The sequence below is a fragment of the Schistocerca americana genome, chromosome 10 (assembly GCF_021461395.2).
Source record: "Schistocerca americana isolate TAMUIC-IGC-003095 chromosome 10, iqSchAmer2.1, whole genome shotgun sequence".
NCBI classification, from domain to species: Eukaryota; Metazoa; Arthropoda; class Insecta; order Orthoptera; family Acrididae; genus Schistocerca; species Schistocerca americana.
This window is the reverse complement of record NC_060128.1, coordinates 43,623,124-43,645,302: the sequence shown is the minus strand read 5'-3', so window position 1 is coordinate 43,645,302 and position 22,179 is coordinate 43,623,124.

Sequence of the window (22,179 nt, the reverse complement as noted above, 5' to 3'; positions counted from 1 at the left end):
GTTCAAGGTATACAGTAAACCTGATGTGATGCATCGTAATCTAAAACTGGACTCACAGGAGAGGTTACAAGTTTAAAAAGTTAGTGTGTAAGTAATCTTGTACTTAAGTTGGCATTGTGCCTGTTGTATTAAATTCGGATGTAATTTCTGTGTTCATCGTCAATAAGAAGGTCCAATGGATACAGTAAACCTGAAGTGAGCATCGGAATCTAAAACTGGTCTCACAGGAGAGGTTCAAATCATCGAAAGTGATAGTGTCAGCCCTGTAGTACTTGAGTCGGCATTGTGCCTTTTGTATTTAATTCGGATGCTATTTCTGTGTTTCATCGTCAATAAGAAGGTCCAAGGTATAATGTAAACCTGATGTGATGCATCGTAATCTAAAACTGGACTCACAGGAGGTATTACAATCATAGAAAGTTAGTGTGTCAGTCCTCTTGTACTTAAGTCGGCATTGTGCCTTTTGTATTAAATTCGGATGCAATTTCTGTGTTTCATCGTCAATAAGAAGGTCCAAGGGACACAGTAAACCTGAAGTGAAGCATCTGAATCTAAAACTGGGCTCACAGGAGAAGTTCAAATCATAGAAAGTGAGAGTGTCAGTCCACTTGTACTTAAGTCGTCATTGTGCATTTTGTATGCAAGTTCTGTGTTTCATCGTCAATAAGAAGGTACAAGGGATACAGTAAACCTGAAGTGAAACATCGCATTCTAAAACTGGTCTAACAGGAGTGGTTCAAATCATAGAAAATGAGAGTGTCAGTCCCCTTGTACTTAAGTCGGCATTGTGCCTTTTGTAGTAAATTCTGATGCAATTTCTGTGTTTCATCATCAAAAAGAAGTTCCAAGGGATACAGTAAACCTGAAGTGAAGCATCGGAATCTAAAACTGGGCTCACACGAGCAGTTCAAATCATGGAAAGTGAGAGTGTCAGTCCTCTTGTACTTAAGTCGGCATTGTGCCTTTTGTATTCAATTCGGATGCAATTTCTGTGTTTCATCGTCAATAAGAAGGTCCAAGGTATACAGTAAACCTGATGTGATGCATCGTAATCTAAAACTGGACTCACAGGAGAGGTTACAAACTTAGAAAGTTAGTGTGTCAGTAATCTTGTACTTAAGTTGGCATTGTGCCTGTTGTATTAAATTCGGATGTAATTTCTGTGTTTCATCGTCAATAAGAAGGTCCAAGGGACACAGTAAACCTGAAGTGAAGCATCGTAATCAAAAACTGGACCCACAGGAGAGGTTCACATCATAGAAAGTGAGAGTGTCAGTCCTCTTGTACTTAAGTCGGCATTGTGCCGTTTGTATTAAATTCGGATGTAATTTCTGTGTATCATCGTCAATAAGAAGGTCCAAGGTATACAGTAAACCTGATGTGAAGCATCGGAATCCAAAACTGGGTTCACAGGAGAGGTTCAAATCATAGAAAGTGAGAGTGTCAGTCCTCTTGTACTAAAGTCGTCATTGTGCCTTTTGTATTAAATTCGGATGCAATTTCTGTGTTTCATCGTCAATAAGAAGGTCCAAGGTATACAGTAAACCTGATGTGATGCATCGTAATCTAAAACTGGACTCACAGGAGTGGTTACAATCATAGAAAATTAGTGTGTCAGTCCTCTTGTACTTAAGTCGGCATTGTGCGTTTTGTATTAAATTCGGATGCAATTTCTGTGTTTCATCGTCAATAAGAAGGTCCAAGGGATACAGTAAACCTGAAGTGAAGCATCGGAATCTAAAACTGGGTTCACAGGAGAGGTTCAAAGCATAGAAAGTGAGAGTGTCAGTCCTCTTGTACTTAAGTCGTCATTGTGCCTTTAGTATTATAATTCGGATGCAATTTCTGTGTTTCATCGTCAATAAGAAGGTCCAAGGTATACAGTAAACCTGACGTGAAGCATCGGAATCTAAAACTGAACTCACAGGAGTGGTTCAAATCATTGAAAGTTAGAGTGTCAGTCCTCTTGTACTTAGGTCGGCATTGTGCCTCTTGTATTATATTCGGGTGCAATTTCTGTGTTTCATCGTCAATAAGAAGGTCCAAGGGATACAGAAAACCTGAAGTGAAGCATCGGAATCTAAAACTGGGTTCACAGGAGAGGTACAAATCATAGAAAGTGAGAGTGTCAGTCCTCTTGTACTTAAGTCGTCATTGTGCCTTTTGTAGTAAATTCGGATGCAATTTCTGTGTTTCATCGTCAATAAGAAGGTCCAAGGTATACAGTAAACCTGATGTGATGCATCGTAATCTAAAACTGGACTCACAGGAGAGGTTACAATCATAGAAAGTTAGTGTGTCAGTCCTCTTGTACTTAAGACGGCATTGTGCGTTTTGTATTAAGTTCGGATGCAATTTCTGTGTTTCATCGTCAATAAGAAGGTACAAGGGATACAGTAAACCTGAAGTGAAGCATCGGAATCTAAAACTGGGTTCACAGGAGAGGTTCAAATCATAGAAAGTGAGAGTGTCAGTGCTCTTGTACTTAAGTCGGCATTGTGCCTTTAGTATTAAATTCGGATGCAATTTCTGTGTTTCATCGTCAATAAGAAGGTCCAAGGTATACAGTAAACCTGAAGTGAAGCATCGGAATCTAAAACTAAGCTCACAGGAGTGGTTCAAATCATAGAATGTTAGAGTGTCAGTCCTCTTGTACTTAAGTCGGCATTGTGCCTCTTGTATTATATTCGAGTGCAATTTCTGTGTTTCATCGTCAATAAGACGGTCCAAGGGATACAGTAAACCTGAAGTGAAGCATCGGAATCTAAAACTGAACTCACAGGAGAGGTTCAAATCATAGAAAGTCAGAGAGTCAGTCCTCATGTACTTAAGTCGGCACTGTGCATTTTGTATTAAATTCGGATGCAATTTCTGTGTTTCATCATCAATAAGAAGGTCCAAGTTATACAGTAAACCTGAAGTGAAGCATCGTAATCTAAAACTGGACTCACAGGACAGGTTCCAATCATAGAAAGTGAGAGTATCAGTCCTCTTGTATTTAAGTCGGCATTGTGCCTTTTGTATTAAATTCGGATGCAATTTCTGTGTTTCATCGTCTACAAGAACGTCCAAGGGATACAGTAAACCTGAAGTGAAGCATCGTAATTCAAAACTGGACTCACAGGAGAGGTTCAAGTCATCGAAAGTGATAGTGTCAGTCCTCTTGTAGTTAAGTCAGCATTGTGCCTTTGTGCCTTTTGTATTAAATTCGGATGCAATTTCTGTGTTTCATCGTCAATAAGATGGTCCAAGGGATACAGTAAACCTAAGGTAAAGCATCGGAATCTAAAACTGGACTCACAGGAGAGGTTCAAATCATAGAAAGTGAGAGTATCAGTCCTCTTGTATTTAAGTCGGCATTGTGCCTTTTGTATTAAATTCGGATGCAATTTCTGTGTTTCATCGTCAATAAGAAGGTCCAAGGTATACAGTAAACCTGAAGTGAAGTATCGTAATCAAAAACTGGACTCACAGGAGAGGTTTAAATCATAGAAAGTGAGAGTGTCAGTCCTCTTGTACTTAAGTCGGCATTGTGCCTTTTGTATTAAAATTCGGATGCAATATCTGTGTTTCATCGTCAATAAGAAGGTTCAAGGTATACAGTAAACCTGATGTGATGCATCGTAATCTAAAACTGGACTCACAGGAGAGGTTACAAGTTTAAAAAGTTAGTGTGTAAGTAATCTTGTACTTAAGTTGGCATTGTGCCTGTTGTATTAAATTCGGATGTAATTTCTGTGTTCATCGTCAATAAGAAGGTCCAAGTGATACAGTAAACCTGAAGTGAAGCATCGTAATCAAAAACTGGACCCACAGGAGAGGTTCAAATCGTAGAAAGTGGGAGTGTCAGTCCTCTTGTACTTTAGTCGGCATTGTGCCATTTGTATTAAATTCGGATGCAATTACTGTCTATCATCGTCAATAAGAAAGTCCAAGGGGTACAGTAAACTTGAAGTGAAGCATCGAAATCTAAAACTGGACTCACAGGAGAGTTTCAAATCATAGAAAGTGAGAGTGTCAGTCCTCTTGTACTTAAGTCGGCATTGTGCCTTTTGTATTTAATTCGGATGTAATTTCTGTGTATCATCGTCAATAAGAAGGTCCAAGGTATACAGTAAACCTGATGTGAAGCATCGGAATCCAAAACTGGGTTCACAGGAGAGGTTCAAATCATAGAAAGTGAGAGTGTCAGTCCTCTTGTACTAAAGTCGTCATTGTGCCTTTTGTATTAAATTCGGATGCAATTTCTGTGTTTCATCGTCAATAAGAAGGTCCAAGGTATACAGTAAACCTGATGTGATGCATCGTAATCTAAAAATGGACTCACAGGAGTGGTTACAATCATAGAAAATTAGTGTGTCAGTCCTCTTGTACTTAAGTCGGCATTGTGCGTTTTGTATTAAATTCGGATGCAATTTCTGTGTTTCATCGTCAATAAGAAGGTCCAAGGGATACAGTAAACCTGAAGTGAAGCATCGGAATCTAAAACTGGGTTCACAGGAGAGGTTAAAGCATAGAAAGTGAGAGTGTCAGTCCTCTTGTACTTAAGTCGTCATTGTGCCTTTAGTATTAAATTCGGATGCAATTTCTGTGTTTCATCGTCAATAAGAAGGTCCAAGGTATACAGTAAACCTGAAGTGAAGCATCGGAATCTAAAACTGAACTCACAGGAGTGGTTCAAATCATTGAAAGTTAGAGTGTCAGTCCTCTTGTACTTAGGTCGGCATTGTGCCTCTTGTATTATATTCGGGTGCAATTTCTGTGTTTCATCGTCAATAAGAAGGTCCAAGGGATACAGAAAACCTGAAGTGAAGCATCGGAATCTAAAACTGGGTTCACAGGAGAGGTTCAAATCTTAGAAAGTGAGAGTGTCAGTCCTCTTGTACTTAAGTCGTCATTGTGCCTTTTGTAGTAAATTCGGATGCAATTTCTGTGTTTCATCGTCAATAAGAAGGTCCAAGGTATACAGTAAACCTGATGTGATGCATTGTAATCTAAAACTGGACTCACAGGAGAGGTTACAATCATAGAAAGTTAGTGTGTCAGTCCTCTTGTACTTAAGACGGCATTGTGCGTTTTGTATTAAGTTCGGATGCAATTTCTGTGTTTCATCGTCAATAAGAAGGTACAAGGGATACAGTAAACCTGAAGTGAAGCATCGGAATCTAAAACTGGGTTCACAGGAGAGGTTCAAATCATAGAAAGTGAGAGTGTCAGTGCTCTTGTACTTAAGTCGGCATTGTGCCTTTAGTATTAAATTCGGATGCAATTTCTGTGTTTCATCGTCAATAAGAAGGTCCAAGGTATACAGTAAACCTGAAGTGAAGCATCGGAATCTAAAACTAAGCTCACAGGAGTGGTTCAAATCATAGAAAGTTAGAGTGACAGTCCTCTTGTACTTAAGTCGGCATTGTGCCTCTTGTATTATATTCGAGTGCAATTTCTGTGTTTCATCATCAATAAGAAGGTCCAAGTTATACAGTAAACATGAAGTGAAGCATCGTAATCTAAAACTGGACTCACAGGACAGGTTCCAATCATAGAAAGTGAGAGTATCAGTCCTCTTGTATTTAAGTCGGCATTGTGCCTTTTGTATTAAATTCGGATGCAATTTCTGTGTTTCATCGTCTACAAGAACGTCCAAGGGATACAGTAAACCTGAAGTGAAGCATCGTAATTCAAAACTGGACTCACAGGAGAGGTTCAAGTCATCGAAAGTGATAGTGTCAGTCCTCTTGTAGTTAAGTCAGCATTGTGCCTTTGTGCCTTTTGTATTAAATTCGGATGCAATTTCTGTGTTTCATCGTCAATAAGATGGTCCAAGGGATACAGTAAACCTAAGGTAAAGCATCGGAATCTAAAACTGGACTCACAGGAGAGGTTCAAATCATAGAAAGTGAGAGTATCAGTCCTCTTGTATTTAAGTCGGCATTGTGCCTTTTGTATTAAATTCGGATGCAATTTCTGTGTTTCATCGTCAATAAGAAGGTCCAAGGTATACAGTAAACCTGAAGTGAAGTATCGTAATCAAAAACTGGACTCACAGGAGAGGTTTAAATCATAGAAAGTGAGAGTGTCAGTCCTCTTGTACTTAAGTCGGCATTGTGCCTTTTGTATTAAAATTCGGATGCAATATCTGTGTTTCATCGTCAATAAGAAGGTTCAAGGTATACAGTAAACCTGATGTGATGCATCGTAATCTAAAACTGGACTCACAGGAGAGGTTACAAGTTTAAAAAGTTAGTGTGTAAGTAATCTTGTACTTAAGTTGGCATTGTGCCTGTTGTATTAAATTCGGATGTAATTTCTGTGTTCATCGTCAATAAGAAGGTCCAAGTGATACAGTAAACCTGAAGTGAAGCAGCGTAATCAAAAACTGGACCCACAGGAGAGGTTCAAATCGTAGAAAGTGGGAGTGTCAGTCCTCTTGTACTTTAGTCGGCATTGTGCCATTTGTATTAAATTCGGATGCAATTACTGTCTATCATCGTCAATAAGAAAGTCCAAGGGGTACAGTAAACTTGAAGTGAAGCATCGAAATCTAAAACTGGACTACCAGGAGAGTTTCAAATCATAGAAAGTGAGAGTGTCAGTCCTCTTGTACTTAAGTCGGCATTGTGCCTTTTGTATTTAATTCGGATGTAATTTCTGTGTATCATCGTCAATAAGAAGGTCCAAGGTATACAGTAAACCTGATGTGAAGCATCGGAATCCAAAACTGGGTTCACAGGAGAGGTTCAAATCATAGAAAGTGAGAGTGTCAGTCCTCTTGTACTAAAGTCGTCATTGTGCCTTTTGTATTAAATTCGGATGCAATTTCTGTGTTTCATCGTCAATAAGAAGGTCCAAGGTATACAGTAAACCTGATGTGATGCATCGTAATCTAAAAATGGACTCACAGGAGTGGTTACAATCATAGAAAATTAGTGTGTCAGTCCTCTTGTACTTAAGTCGGCATTGTGCGTTTTGTATTAAATTCGGATGCAATTTCTGTGTTTCATCGTCAATAAGAAGGTCCAAGGGATACAGTAAACCTGAAGTGAAGCATCGGAATCTAAAACTGGGTTCACAGGAGAGGTTAAAGCATAGAAAGTGAGAGTGTCAGTCCTCTTGTACTTAAGTCGTCATTGTGCCTTTAGTATTAAATTCGGATGCAATTTCTGTGTTTCATCGTCAATAAGAAGGTCCAAGGTATACAGTAAACCTGAAGTGAAGCATCGGAATCTAAAACTAAGCTCACAGGAGTGGTTCAAATCATAGAAAGTTAGAGTGACAGTCCTCTTGTACTTAAGTCGACATTGTGCCTCTTGTATTATATTCGAGTGCAATTTCTGTGTTTCATCATCAATAAGAAGGTCCAAGTTATACAGTAAACCTGAAGTGAAGTATCGTAATCAAAAACTGGACTCACAGGAGAGGTTTAAATCATAGAAAGTGAGAGTGTCAGTCCTCTTGTACTTAAGTCGGCATTGTGCCTTTTGTATTAAAATTCGGATGCAATATCTGTGTTTCATCGTCAATAAGAAGGTTCAAGGTATACAGTAAACCTGATGTGATGCATCGTAATCTAAAACTGGACTCACAGGAGAGGTTACAAGTTTAAAAAGTTAGTGTGTAAGTAATCTTGTATTTAAGTTGGCATTGTGCCTGTTGTATTAAATTCGGATGTAATTTCTGTGTTCATCGTCAATAAGAAGGTCCAAGTGATACAGTAAACCTGAAGTGAAGCATCGTAATCAAAAACTGGTCTCACAGGAGAGGTCCAAATCATCGAAAGTGATAGTGTCAGCCCTCTAGTACTTAAGTCGGCATTGTGCCTTTTGTATTTAATTCGGATGCTATTTCTGTGTTTCATCGTCAATAAGAAGGTCCAAGTTATACAGTAAACCTGAAGTGAAGTATCGTAATCAAAAACTGGACTCACAGGAGAGGTTTAAATCATAGAAAGTGAGAGTGTCAGTCCTCTTGTACTTTAGTCGGCATTGTGCCGTTTGTATTAAATTCGGATGCAATTACTGTCTATCATCGTCAATAAGAAAGTCCAAGGGGTACAGTAAACTTGAAGTGAAGCATCGAAATCTAAAACTGGACTCACAGGAGAGTTTCAAATCATAGAAAGTGAGAGTGTCAGTCCTCTTGTACTTAAGTCGGCATTGTGCCTTTTGTATTAAATTCGGATGCTTTTTCTGTGTTTCATCGTCAATAAGAAGGTCCAGTGTATACAGTAAACCTGAAGTGAGCATCGGAATCTAAAACTGGTCTCACAGGAGAGGTTCAAATCATCGAAAGTGATAGTGTCAGCCCTCTAGTACTTAAGTCGGCATTGTGCCTTTTGTATTTAATTCGGATGCTATTTCTGTGTTTCATCGTCAATAAGAAGGTCCAAGGTATAATGTAAACCTGATGTGATGCATCGTAATCTAAAACTGGACTCACAGGAGGGATTACAATCACAGAAAGTTAGTGTGTCAGTAATCTTGTACTTAAGTCGGCATTGTGCCTTTTGTATTAAATTCGGATGCAATTTCTGTGTTTCATCGTCAACAAGAAGGTCCAAGGGACACAGTAAACCTGAAGTGAAGCATCGGAATCTAAAACTGGGCTCACAGGAGAGGTTCAAATCATAGAAAGTGAGAGTGTCAGTCCTCTTGTACTTAAGTCGTCATTGTGCATTTTGTATTAAATTCGGATGCAATTTCTGTGTTTCATCGTCAATAAGAAGGTACAAGGGATACAGTAAACCTGAAGTGAAACATCGCATTCTAAAACTGGTCTAACAGGAGTGGTTCAAATCATAGAAAATGAGAGTGTCAGTCCTCTTGTACTTAAGTCGGCATTGTGCCTTTTGTAGTAAATTCTGATGCAATTTCTGTGTTTCATCATCAAAAAGAAGTTCCAAGGGATACAGTAAACCTGAAGTGAAGCATCGGAATCTAAAACTGGGCTCACACGAGCAGTTCAAATCATGGAAAGTGAGGGTGTCAGTCCTCTTGTACTTAAGTCGGCATTGTGCCTTTTGTATTCAATTCGGATGCAATTTCTGTGTTTCATCGTCAATAAGAAGGTCCAAGGTATACAGTAAACCTGATGTGATGCATCGTAATCTAAAACTGGACTCACAGGAGAGGTTACAAACTTAGAAAGTTAGTGTGTCAGTAATCTTGTACTTAAGTTGGCATTGTGCCTGTTGTATTAAATTCGGATGTAATTTCTGTGTTTCATCGTCAATAAGAAGGTCCAAGGGACACAGTAAACCTGAAGTGAAGCATCGTAATCAAAAACTGGACCCACAGGAGAGGTTCACATCATAGAAAGTGAGAGTGTCAGTCCTCTTGTACTTAAGTCGGCATTGTGCCGTTTGTATTAAATTCGGATGCAATTACTGTCTATCATCGTCATTAAGAAGGTCCAAGGGATACAGTAAACTTGAAGTGAAGCATCGGAATCTAAAACTGGACTCACAGGAGAGGTTCAAATCATAGAAAGTGAGAGTGTCAGTCCTCTTGTACTTAAGTCGGCATTGAACCTTTTGTATTAAATTCGGATGCAATTTCTGCGTTTCATCGTCAATAAGAAGGTCCAAGGGATACAGTAAACCTGAAGTGAGCATCGGAATCTAAAACTGGACTCACAGGAGAGGTTCAAATCATAGAAATTGATAGTGTCAGTCCTCTTGTACTTAAGTCGGCATTGTGCCCTTTGTATTTAATTCGGATGTAATTTCTGTGTATCATCGTCAATAAGAAGGTCCAAGGTATACAGTAAACATGATGTGAAGCATCGGAATCCAAAACTGGGTTCACAGGGGAGGTTCAAATCATAGAAAGTGAGAGTGTCAGTCCTCTTGTACTAAAGTCGTCATTGAGCCTTTTGTATTAAATTCGGATGCAATTTCTGTGTTTCATCGTCAATAAGAAGGTCCAAGGTATACAGTAAACCTGATGTGATGCATCGTAATCTAAAACTGGACTCACAGGAGTGGTTACAATCATAGAAAGTTAGTGTGTCAGTCCTCTTGTACTTAAGTCGGCATTGTGCGTTTTGTATTAAATTCGGATGCAATTTCTGTGTTTCATCGTCAATAAGAAGGTCCAAGGGATACAGTAAACCTGAAGTGAAGCATCGGAATCTAAAACTGGGTTCACAGGAGAGGTTCAAAGCATAGAAAGTGAGAGTGTCAGTCCTCTTGTACTTAAGTCGTCATTGTGCCTTTAGTATTAAATTCGGATGCAATTTCTGTGTTTCATCGTCAGTAAGAAGGTCCAAGGTATACAGTAAACCTGAAGTGAAGCATCGGAATCTAAAACTGAACTCACAGGAGTGGTTCAAATCATTGAAAGTTAGAGTGTCAGTCCTCTTGTACTTAGGTCGGCATTGTGCCTCTTGTATTATATTCGGGTGCAATTTCTGTGTTTCATCGTCAATAAGAAGGTCCAAGGGATACAGAAAACCTGAAGTGAAGCATCGGAATCTAAAACTGGGTTCACAGGAGAGGTTCAAATCATAGAAAGTGAGAGTGTCAGTCCTCTTGTACTTAAGTCGTCATTGTGCCTTTTGTAGTAAATTCGGATGCAATTTCTGTGTTTCATCGTCAATAAGAAGGTCCAAGGTATACAGTAAACCTGATGTGATGCATCGTAATCTAAAACTGGACTCACAGGAGAGGTTACAATCATAGAAAGTTAGTGTGTCAGTCCTCTTGTACTTAAGACGGCATTGTGCGTTTTGTATTAAGTTCGGATGCAATTTCTGTGTTTCATCGTCAATAAGAAGGTACAAGGGATACAGTAAACCTGAAGTGAAGCATCGGAATCTAAAACTGGGTTCACAGGAGAGGTTCAAATCATAGAAAGTGAGAGTGTCAGTGCTCTTGTACTTAAGTCGGCATTGTGCCTTTAGTATTAAATTGGGATGCAATTGCTGTGTTTCATCGTCAATAAGAAGGTCCAAGGTATACAGTAAACCTGAAGTGAAGCATCGGAATCTAAAACTAAGCTCACAGGAGTGGTTCAAATCATAGAATGTGAGTGTCAGTCCTCTTGTACTTAAGTCGGCATTGTGCCTCTTGTATTATATTCGAGTGCAATTTCTGTGTTTCATCGTCAATAAGACGGTCCAAGGGATACAGTAAACCTGAAGTGAAGCATCGGAATCTAAAACTGGACTCACAGGAGAGGTTTAAATCATAGAAAGTCAGAGAGTCAGTCCTCATGTACTTAAGTCGGCACTGTGCATTTTGTATTAAATTCGGATGCAATTTCTGTGTTTCATCATCAATAAGAAGGTCCAAGTTATACAGTAAACCTGAAGTGAAGCATCGTAATCTAAAACTGGACTCACAGGACAGGTTCCAATCATAGAAAGTTAGGCTGTCAGTCCTCTTGTACTTAAGTCGGCATTGTGACGTTTTTGATAAATTTCGGATGCAATTTCTGTGTTTCATCGTCAATAAGAAGGTCCAAGGTATACAGTAAACCTGATGTGAAGCATCGTAATCTAAAACTGGTCTCACAGGAGAGGTTCAAATCATAGAAAGTTAGAGTGTCAGTCCTCTTGCACTTATGTCGGCTTTGTACCTTTTGTATCAAATTCCTATGCAATTTCTGTGCTTCATCGTCTATAAGAAAGTCAAGGGATACAGTAAACCTGAAGTGAAGCATCAGAATCTAAAACTGGACTCACAGGAGAGGTTCAAATCATAGAAAGTTTGAGTGTCAGTCCTCTTGTTCTTAAGTCGGCATTGTGCCTTTTGTATTAAATTCAGATGCAATTTCTGTGTTTCATCGTCAATAAGAAGGTCCAAGGTATACAGTAAACCTGAAGTGAAGCATCGGAATCTATAACTGGACTCACAGGGGAGGTTCAAATCATAGAATGTGAGAGTGTCAGTTCTCTTGTACTTAAGTCGGCAATGTGCCTTTTGTATAAAATTAAGATGCAATTTCTGTTTCAACGTCAATAAGAAGGTCCAAGGGATACAGTAAACCTAAAGTGAAGCATCGGAAACTAAAACTGGACTTACAGGAGTGGTTCAAATCATAGAAAGTGAGAGTGTCAGTCCTCTTGTACTTAAGTCGGCATTGTGCCTTTTGTATTAAACTCCGATGCAATATCTGTGTTTCGTCGTCAATAAGAAGGTCAAAGGTATACAGTAAATCTGAATTGAAGCATCGGAATCTAAAACTGGACTTACACGAGAGGTTCAAGTCATTGAAAGTGAGAGTGTCGGTAATATTGTACTTAAGTCGGCATTGTGGCTTTTGTATTAATTTCGGATGCTGTTTCTGTGTTTCTTCCTCAATAAGAAGGTCCACGGTATACAGTAAACCTGAAGTGAAGCATCGTAATCTAAATCTGTACCCACAGGAGAGGTTCCAATCATAGAAAGTTAGAGTGTCAGTCCTCCTGTACTGAAGTCGGCATTGTGCCTTATGTATTAAATTCGGATGCAATTTCTGTGTTTCATGGTCACTAAGAAGGTCCAAGAGATACAGTGAAACTGAAGTGAAGCATCGGAATCTAAAACTGAGCTCACAGGAGAGGTTCAAATCATAGAACGTGAGAGTGTCAGTCCTCTTGTACTTAAGTCGGCATTGTGCTTTTTGTATTAAATTTGGACGCAATTTCTGTTCTTCATCGTCAATAACAAGGTCCAAGGGATACAGTAAACCTGAAGTGAAGCATCGGAATCTAAAACTGGGCTCACAGGAGAGGTTCAAATCATAGAAAGTTAGAGTGACAGTCCTCTTGTACTTAAGTCGGCATTGTGGCTTTTCTATTAAATTCGGATGCAACTTCTGTGTTTCATCGTCAATAAGAAGGTCCAGGGTATACTGTAAACCTGAAGTGAAGCATCGGAATCTAAAACTGGACTCACAGGAGAGGTTCAAATCTTAGAAAGTGAAAGTGTCAGTCCTCTTGTACTTAAGTCGGCATTGTGCCTTTTGTATTAAATTCGAATGCAATTTCTGTGTTTCATCGTCAATAAGAAGGTCCATGGGATACAGTAAGCCTGAAGTGAAGCATCGGAATCTAAAACTGGACTCACAGGAGAGGTTCAAATCATCGAAAGTGTTAGTGTCCGTCCTCTTGTACTTAAGTCGGCATTGTGCCTTTTGTATTAAATTCGGATGCAATTTCTGTGTTTCATCGTCAATTAGAAGGTCCAAGGGATACACTATATCTGAAGTGAAACATCGGAATCTAAAACTGGACTCACGGGAGTGGTTACAATCATAGAAAATTAGTGTGTCAGTCCTCTTGTACTTAGTCGGCATTGTGCCTTTTGTATTAAATTCGGATGCAATTTCTGTGTATCATCGTCAATAAGAAAGTCCAAGGGATACAGTAAACCTGAAGTGAAGCATCGGAATCTAAAACTGGACTCACAGGAGAGGTTCAAATCATAGAAAGTGTGAGTGTCAGTCCTCTTGTTCTTAAGTCGGCATTGTGCCTTTTGTATTAAATTCGGATGCAATTTCTGTGTTTCATCGTCAATAAGAAGGTCCAAGGTCTACAGTAAATCTGAAGTGAAGCATCGTAATCTAAATCTGTACCCACAGGAGAGGTTCAAATCATAGAAAGTGAGAGTGTCAGTGTTCTTGTACTTAAGTCTGCATTGTGCCGTTTGTATTAAATTCGGATGCAATTACTGGCAATCATCGTCAATAAGAAGGTCCAAGGGATACAGTAAACTTGAAGTCAAGTATCGGAATCTAAAACTGGACTCACAGGAGAGGTTCAAATCATAGAAAGTGAGAGTGTCAGTCCTCTTGTACTTAAGTCGGCATTGTGCCTTTTGTATTTTATTCGGATGGAATTCCTGTGTTTCATCGTCAATAAGAAGGTCCAAGGTATACAGTAAACCTGATGTGATGCATCGTAATCTAAAACTGGACTCACAGGAGAGGTTACAATCATAGAAAGTTAGTGTGTCAGTCCTCTAGTACTTAAGTCGTCATTGTGCCTTTAGTATTAAATTCAGATGCAATTTCTGTGTTGCATCGTCAATAAGAAGGTCCAAGGTATACAGTAAACCTGAAGTGAAGCATCGGAATCTAAAACTGGACTCACAGGGGAGGTTCAAATCATAGAAAGTGAGAGTGTCAGTTCTCTTGTACTTAAGTCGGCAATGTGCCTTTTGTATAAAATTAAGATGCAATTTCTGTTTCAACGTCAATAAGAAGGTCCAAGGGATACAGTAAACCTAAAGTGAAGCATCGGAATCTAAAACTGGACTTACAGGAGTGGTTCAAATCATAGAAAGTGAGAGTGTCAGTCCTCTTGTACTTAAGTCGGCATTGTGCCTTTTGTATTAAACTCGGATGCAATTTCTGTGTTTCATCGTCAATAAGAAGGTCAAAGGTAAACAGTAAATCTGAAGTGAAGTATCGTAATCAAAAACTGGACTCACAGGAGAGGTTCCAATCATAGAAAGTTAGAGTGTCTGTCTTCTTGTACTTAAGTCGGCCTTGTGCCCTTTGTATTAAATTCGGGAGCAATATCTGTGTTTCAACATCAACAAGAAGGTCCAAGGGATACAGTAAACCTGAATTGAAGCATCGGAATCTAAAACTGGACTTACACGAGAGGTTCAAGTCATTGAAAGTGAGAGTGTCGGTAATATTGTACTTAAGTCGGCATTGTGGCTTTTGTATTAATTTCGGATGCTGTTTCTGTGTTTCTTCGTCAATAAGAAGGTCCACGGTATACAGTAAACCTGAAGTGAAGCATCGTAATCTAAATCTGTACCCAGAGGAGAGGTTCCAATCATAGAAAGTTAGAGTGTCAGTCCTCTTGTACTGAAGTCGGCATTGTGCCTTATGTATTAAATTCGGATGCAATTTCTGTGTTTCATGGTCACTAAGAAGGTCCAAGAGATACAGTGAAACTGAAGTGAAGCATCGGAATCTAAAACTGAGCTCACAGGAGAGGTTCAAATCATAGAACGTGAGAGTGTCAGTCCTCTTGTACTTAAGTCGGCATTGTGCCTTTTGTATTAAATTGGGACGCAATTTGTGTGCTTCATCGTCAATAAGAAGGTCCAAGGGATACAGTAAACCTGAAGTGAAGCATCGGAATCTAAAACTGGGCTCACAGGAGAGGTTCAAATCATAGAAAGTGAGAGTGACTGTCCTCTTGTACTTAAGTCGGCATTGTGGCTTTTCTATTAAATTCGGATGCAATTTCTGTGTTTCATCGTCAATAAGAAGGTCCAGGGTATACTGTAAACCTGAAGTGAAGCATCGGAATCTGAAACTGGACTCACAGGAGAGGTTCAAATCATAGAAAGTGAAAGTGTCAGTCCTCTTGTACTTAAGTCGGCATTGTGCCTTTTGTATTAAATTCGAATGCAATTTCTGTGTTTCATCGTCAATAAGAAGGTCCATGGGATACAGTAAGCCTGAAGGGAAGCATCGGAATCTAAAACTGGGCTCACAGGAGAGAATCAAATCATCGAAAGTGATAGTGTCCGTCCTCTTGTACTTAAGTCGGCATTGTGCCTTTTGTATTAAATTCGGATGCAATTTCTGTGTTTCATCGTCAATTAGAAGGTCCAAGGTATACAGTAAACCTGAAGTGAAGCATCGTAATCTAAAAGTGGACTCACAGGAGAGGTTCAAATCTTAGAAAGTGAGAGTGTCAGTCCTCTTGTACTTAAGTCGGCATTATGCTTTTGTATTAAATTCGGATGCAATTTCTGTGATTCATCGTCAATAAGAAGGTCCAAGGGATACACTATACCTGAAGTGAAACATCGGAATCTAAAACTGGACTCACGGGAGTGGTTACAATGATAGAAAATTAGTGTGTCAGTCCTCTTGTACTTAGTCGGCATTGTGCCTTTTGTATTAAATTCGGATGCAATTTCTGTGTATCATCGTCAATAAGAAAGTCCAAGGGATACAGTAAACCTGAAGTGAAGCATCGGAATCTAAAACTGGACTCACAGGAGAGGTTCAAATCATAGAAAGTGTGTCAGTCCTCTTGTTCTTAAGTCGGCATTGTGCCTTTTGTATTAAATTCGGATGCTATTTCTGTGTTTCATCGTCAATAAGAAGGTCCAAGGTATACAGTAAACCTGATGTGAAGCATCGGAATCTAAAACTGGACTCACAGGGGAGGTTCAAATCATAGAAAGTGAGAGTGTCAGTTCTCTTGTACTTAAGTCGGCAATGTGCCTTTTGTATTAAATTAAGATGCAATTTCTGTTTCAACGTCAATAAGAAGGTCCAAGGGATACAGTAAACCTGAAGTGAAGCATCGGAATCTAAAACTGGACTTACAGGAGAGTTTCAAATCATAGAAAGTGAGAGTGTCGGTCCTCTTGTACTTAAGTCGGCATTATGCCTTTTGTATTAAATTCGGATGCAATTTCTGTGTTTCATCGTTAATAAGAAGGTCCAAGGTCTACAGTAAATCTGAAGTGAGCATCGGAATCTAAAACTGGACTCACAGGAGAGGTTCAAATCATCGAAAGTGATAGTGTCAGTCCTCTTGTACGTATGTCGGCGTTGTGCCTTTTGTATTTTATTCGGATGGAATTCCTGTTTTTCATCGTCAATAAGAAGGTCTAAGGGATACAGCAAAACTGAAGTGAAGCATCGGAATCTAAAACTGGGCTCACAGGAGAGGTTCAAATCATAGAAAGTGAGACTGTCAGTCCTCTTGTACCTAAGTCGGCTTTGTGGCTTTTGTATTAAATTCGGATGCAATTTCTGTGTTTCATCGTCAGTAAGAAGGTCCAGGGTATACAGTAAACCTGAAGTGAAGCATCGTAATGTAAAACTGGATCCACAGGCGAGGTTCAAATCATAGCAAGTGAGAGTGTCAGTCCTCTTGTACTTAAGTCGGCATTTTGCCTTTTGTATTAAATTCGGATGCAATTTCTGCGTTTCATCGTCTACAAGAAGGTCCAAGGGATACAGTAAACCTGAAGTGAAGCATCGTAATTCAAAACTGGACTCACAGGAGAGGTTCAAATCATCGAAAGTGATAGTGTCAGTCCTCCTGCACTTATGTCAGCATTGTGCCTATTGTATTAAATTCAGATGCAATTTCTGTGTTTCATCGTCAATAAGATGGTCCAAGGGATACAGTAAACCTGAAGTGAAGTATCGTAATCAAAAACTGGACTCACAGGAGAGGTTTAAATCATAGAAGGTGAGAGTGTCAGTCCTCTTGTACTTAAGTCGGCATTGTGCCTTTTGTATTAAATTCGGATGCAATTTCTGTGTTTCATCGTCAATAAGAAGGTACAAGGGATACAGTGAACCTGAAGTGAAACATCGCAACCTGAAACTGGACTAACAGGAGAGGTTCAAATCATAGAAAATGAGAGTGTCAGTCCTCTTGTACTTAAGTCGGCATTGTGCCTTTTGTAGTAAATTCGGATGCAATTTCTGTGTTTCATCGTCAATAAGAGGTTCCAAGGGATACAGTAAACCTGAAGTGAAGCATCGGAATCTAAAACTGGGCTCACAGGAGAGGTTCAATTCATTGAGAGTGAGAGTGTCAGGCGTCTTGTACTTAAGTCGGCATTGTGCCTTTTGTATTAAATTCGGATGCAATTTCTGTGTTTCATCGTCAATAAGAAGGTCCAAGGTATACAGTAAACCTGATGTAATGCATCGTAATCTAAAACTGAATTCACAGGAGAGGTTACAAACTTAGAAAGTTAGTGTGTAAGTAATCTTGTACTTAAGTTGGCATTGTGCCTGTTGTATTAAATTCGGATGTAATTTCTGTGTTTCATCGTCAATAAGAAGGTCCAAGTGTTACAGTAAACCTGAAGTGAAGCATCGTAATCAAAAACTGGACGCAGAGGAGAGGTTCAAATCATAGAAAGTGAGAGTGTCAGTCCCCTTGTACTTAGGTCGGCATTGTGCCCTTTTTTTAAATTCGGATGCAATTACTGTCTATCATCGTCAATAAGAAGGTCCAAGGGATACAGTAAACTTGAAGAGAAGCATCGGAATCTAAAACTGGACTCACAGGAGAGGTTCAAATCATAGAAAGTGAGAGTGTCAGTCCTCTTGTACTTAAGTCGGCATTGTGCCTTTTGTATTAAATTCGGATGCTTCTCTTCTGTGCTTCATCGTCAATAAGAAGGTCCAAGGGATACAGTAAACCTGAAGTGAGCATCGGAATCTAAAACTGGACTCACAGGAGAGGTTCAAATCATCGAAAGTGATAGTGTCAGTCCTCTTGTACTTATGTCGGCATTGTGCCTTTTGTATTTAATTCGGATGCAATTTCTGTGTTTCATCGTCAATAAGAAGGTCCAAGGTATAATGTAAACCTGATGTGATGCATCGTAATCTAAAACTGGACTCACAGGAGGGGTTACAATCATAGAAAGTTAGTGTGTCAGTCCGCTTGTACTTAAGTCGGCATTGTGCCGTTTGTACTAAATTCGGATGCAATTTCTGTGTTTCATCGTCAATAAGAAGGTCCAAGGGATACAGTAAACCTGAAGTGAAGCATCGGAATCTAAAACTGGGCTCACAGGAGAGGTTCAAATCATAGAAAGTGAGAGTGTCAGTTCTCTTGTACTTAAGTCGGCAATGTGCCTTTTGTATAAAATTAAGATGCAATTTCTGTTTCAACGTCAATAAGAAGGTCCAAGGGATACAGTAAACCTAAAGTGAAGCATCGGAATCTAAAACTGGACTTACAGGAGTGGTTCAAATCATAGAAAGTGAGAGTGTCAGTCCTCTTGTACTTAAGTCGGCATTGTGCCTTTTGTATTAAACTCGGATGCAATTTCTGTGTTTCATCGTCAATAAGAAGGTCAAAGGTAAACAGTAAATCTGAAGTGAAGTATCGTAATCTAAAACTGGACTCACAGGAGAGGTTCCAATCATAGAAAGTTAGAGTGTCTGTCTTCTTGTACTTAAGTCGGCCTTGTGCCCTTTGTATTAAATTCGGGAGCAATATCTGTGTTTCAACATCAACAAGAAGGTCCAAGGGATACAGTAAACCTGAATTGAAGCATCGGAATCTAAAACTGGACTTACACGAGAGGTTCAAGTCATTGAAAGTGAGAGTGTCGGTAATATTGTACTTAAGTCGGCATTGTGGCTTTTGTATTAATTTCGGATGCTGTTTCTGTGTTTCTTCGTCAATAAGAAGGTCCACGGTATACAGTAAACCTGAAGTGAAGCATCGTAATCTAAATCTGTACCCAGAGGAGAGGTTCCAATCATAGAAAGTTAGAGTGTCAGTCCTCTTGTACTGAAGTCGGCATTGTGCCTTATGTATTAAATTCGGATGCAATTTCTGTGTTTCATGGTCACTAAGAAGGTCCAAGAGATACAGTGAAACTGAAGTGAAGCATCGGAATCTAAAACTGAGCTCACAGGAGAGGTTCAAATCATAGAACGTGAGAGTGTCAGTCCTCTTGTACTTAAGTCGGCATTGTGCCTTTTGTATTAAATTGGGACGCAATTTGTGTGCTTCATCGTCAATAAGAAGGTCCAAGGGATACAGTAAACCTGAAGTGAAGCATCGGAATCTAAAACTGGGCTCACAGGAGAGGTTCAAATCATAGAAAGTGAGAGTGACTGTCCTCTTGTACTTAAGTCGGCATTGTGGCTTTTCTATTAAATTCGGATGCAATTTCTGTGTTTCATCGTCAATAAGAAGGTCCAGGGTATACTGTAAACCTGAAGTGAAGCATCGGAATCTGAAACTGGACTCACAGGAGAGGTTCAAATCATAGAAAGTGAAAGTGTCAGTCCTCTTGTCGGCATTGTGCCTTTTGTATTAAATTCGAATGCAATTTCTGTGTTTCATCGTCAATAAGAAGGTCCATGGGATACAGTAAGCCTGAAGTGAAGCATCGGAATCTAAAACTGGGCTCACAGGAGAGAATCAAATCATCGAAAGTGATAGTGTCCGTCCTCTTGTACTTAAGTCGGCATTGTGCCTTTTGTATTAAATTCGGATGCAATTTCTGTGTTTCATCGTCAATTAGAAGGTCCAAGGTATACAGTAAACCTGAAGTGAAGCATCGTAATCTAAAGGTGGACTCACAGGAGAGGTTCAAATCTTAGAAAGTGAGAGTGTCAGTCCTCTTGTACTTAAGTCGGCATTATGCTTTTGTATTAAATTCGGATGCAATTTCTGTGATTCATCGTCAATAAGAAGGTCCAAGGGATACACTATACCTGAAGTGAAACATCGGAATCTAAAACTGGACTCACGGGAGTGGTTACAATGATAGAAAATTAGTGTGTCAGTCCTCTTGTACTTAGTCGGCATTGTGCCTTTTGTATTAAATTCGGATGCAATTTCTGTGTATCATCGTCAATAAGAAAGTCCAAGGGATACAGTAAACCTGAAGTGAAGCATCGGAATCTAAAACTGGACTCACAGGAGAGGTTCAAATCATAGAAAGTGTGTCAGTCCTCTTGTTCTTAAGTCGGCATTGTGCCTTTTGTATTAAATTCGGATGCTATTTCTGTGTTTCATCGTCAATAAGAAGGTCCAAGGTATACAGTAAACCTGAAGTGAAGCATCGGAATCTAAAACTGGACTCACAGGGGAGGTTCAAATCATAGAAAGTGAGAGTGTCAGTTCTCTTGTACTTAAGTCGGCAATGTGCCTTTTGTATTAAATTAAGATGCAATTTCTGTTTCAACGTCAATAAGAAGGTCCAAGGGATACAGTAAACCTGAAGTGAAGCATCGGAATCTAAAACTGGACTTACAGGAGAGTTTCAAATCATAGAAAGTGAGAGTGTCGGTCCTCTTGTACTTAAGTCGGCATTATGCCTTTTGTATTAAATTCGGATGCAATTTCTGTGTTTCATCGTTAATAAGAAGGTCCAAGGTCTACAGTAAATCTGAAGTGAGCATCGGAATCTAAAACTGGACTCACAGGAGAGGTTCAAATCATCGAAAGTGATAGTGTCAGTCCTCTTGTACGTATGTCGGCGTTGTGCCTTTTGTATTTTATTCGGATGGAATTCCTGTTTTTCATCGTCAATAAGAAGGTCTAAGGGATACAGCAAAACTGAAGTGAAGCATCGGAATCTAAAACTGGGCTCACAGGAGAGGTTCAAATCATAGAAAGTGAGACTGTCAGTCCTCTTGTACCTAAGTCGGCTTTGTGGCTTTTGTATTAAATTCGGATGCAATTTCTGTGTTTCATCGTCAGTAAGAAGGTCCAGGGTATACAGTAAACCTGAAGTGAAGCATCGTAATGTAAAACTGGATCCACAGGCGAGGTTCAAATCATAGCAAGTGAGAGTGTCAGTCCTCTTGTACTTAAGTCGGCATTTTGCCTTTTGTATTAAATTCGGATGCAATTTCTGCGTTTCATCGTCTACAAGAAGGTCCAAGGGATACAGTAAGCCTGAAGTGAAGCATCGTAACTCAAAACTGGACTCACAGGAGAGGTTCAAATCATCGAAAGTGATAGTGTCAGTCCTCCTGCACTTATGTCAGCATTGTGCCTATTGTATTAAATTCGGATGCAATTTCTGTGTTTCATCGTCAATAAGATGGTCCAAGGGATACAGTAAACCTGAAGTGAAGTATCGTAATCAAAAACTGGACTCACAGGAGAGGTTTAAATCATAGAAGGTGAGAGTGTCAGTCCTCTTGTACTTAAGTCGGCATTGTGCCTTTTGTATTAAATTCGGATGCTTCTCTTCTGTGCTTCATCGTCAATAAGAAGGTCCAAGGGATACAGTAAACCTGAGGTGAGCATCGGAATCTAAAACTGGACTCACAGGAGAGGTTCAAATCATCGAAAGTGATAGTGTCAGTCCTCTTGTACTTATGTCGGCATTGTGCCTTTTGTATTTAATTCGGATGCAATTTCTGTGTTTCATCGTCAATAAGAAGGTCCAAGGTATAATGTAAACCTGATGTGATGCATCGTAATCTAAAACTGGACTCACAGGAGGGGTTACAATCATAGAAAGTTAGTGTGTCAGTCCGCTTGTACTTAAGTCGGCATTGTGCCGTTTGTACTAAATTCGGATGCAATTTCTGTGTTTCATCGTCAATAAGAAGGTCCAAGGGATACAGTAAACCTGAAGTGAAGCATCGGAATCTAAAACTGGGCTCACAGGAGGGGTTCAAATCATAGAAAGTGAGAGTGTCAGTTCTCATGTACTTAAGTCGTCATTGTGCCTTTTGTATTAAATTCGGATGCAATTTCTGTGTT